This window comes from Equus quagga, chromosome 18 (assembly GCF_021613505.1).
Source record: "Equus quagga isolate Etosha38 chromosome 18, UCLA_HA_Equagga_1.0, whole genome shotgun sequence".
Lineage (NCBI taxonomy): Eukaryota > Metazoa > Chordata > Mammalia > Perissodactyla > Equidae > Equus > Equus quagga.
Window position 1 is genome coordinate 23,741,916 of NC_060284.1, and position 1,096 is coordinate 23,743,011.

At 36.6% G+C, this 1,096-nt stretch overlaps 1 non-coding gene across 1 annotated transcript; it reads right to left on the bottom strand.

The window, feature by feature from the left end:
- Positions 1 to 762: 762 nt before the first annotated feature.
- On the bottom strand, positions 763 to 865 carry LOC124230133 (U6 spliceosomal RNA). Its single transcript, XR_006886074.1, has one exon. It is a non-coding gene; the product is annotated as a U6 spliceosomal RNA (small nuclear RNA).
- Positions 866 to 1,096: the final 231 nt, after the last annotated feature.

Below are 1,096 nucleotides of genomic sequence, written 5' to 3' on the forward strand. Positions count from 1 at the left end.
ACTTTATGCACCAAATTATCTTCAGAGCAGTCAAAAAGAAATAATAATAAATAATAATAGTGCATTTTCCTGCCATTAATTTTTTTACAAAACTTCTGTTGACTTCAGTGGAAGTTCTGCATCAAGAATGTGGCCCGGGAAATTTATAGTCTGTAACTCAGAGACCAAAGACCTTGAACATCAAGAAAATCTCTTACCCTTATTTATATACACAGTTCTTTATCACAAAGGAAGAGCTGGTCCCCATTCCAAGTAACCAATCATTATGCAAGGAATATTCTGACTCACCCAGCATCCTTAATCAGTAAATGCTGTGCCAATGGAAAGAGAGTGGGAAGAAGTCACAGCATCCATTAATAAAAAATGACTGGGGCTTTCTATCAACAGAAGCATCATTAGGAAACGTATGGTAGGAAAATAGTAGACTGTAGATTTGTGGTGGCAGGGATGGCAATGGAATACTAACATTTATACCCTCTTAACCACTTTGTTTTAAAATGATGCCAGATTTCAGGTACCTACACACGGGCTTAATACAGTATTTGCATTTTCAATTTCTTGTTAAATTCCTAACCACAGTCTTAAAACATAGGACAGTCTTACCCGTCCCTTTGGCCCTCCCTCCAAACACAAATATTTCTTTTTTCCCCCAATTTTATTGAGATATAATTGACATATAACATTGTAGAAGTTTAAGGTATACGACTTAATGATTTGATATGTATATGTATTGCAAAATGACTTCCACAATAAGCTTAGTTTAAAAATATGGAAGGCTTCACAAACTTGTGTGTCATCCTTGCGCAGGGCCCATGATAATCTGTATCATTCGAATTTTTTAGTATATGGGCTTCAGGGTGAGCGCCACAGATATTTCTAACGGGTAATTGACTGTCATTGTCTGAGCATATCTCCCATGCACGTGTTGGTTAATTCTCGGCAAGAGATAAATCAGATGTGAAGAGGAAGGACTTCAGAATAATCTAATACTTTCTTGAAAAGTCTCCTCTCTTTGCTGCACTTCCACTCCCAATCATGACCCCTTGAGTAAATAAAGAAAATATGATTCACATTTCCAATAAACTGTGCAATCTGT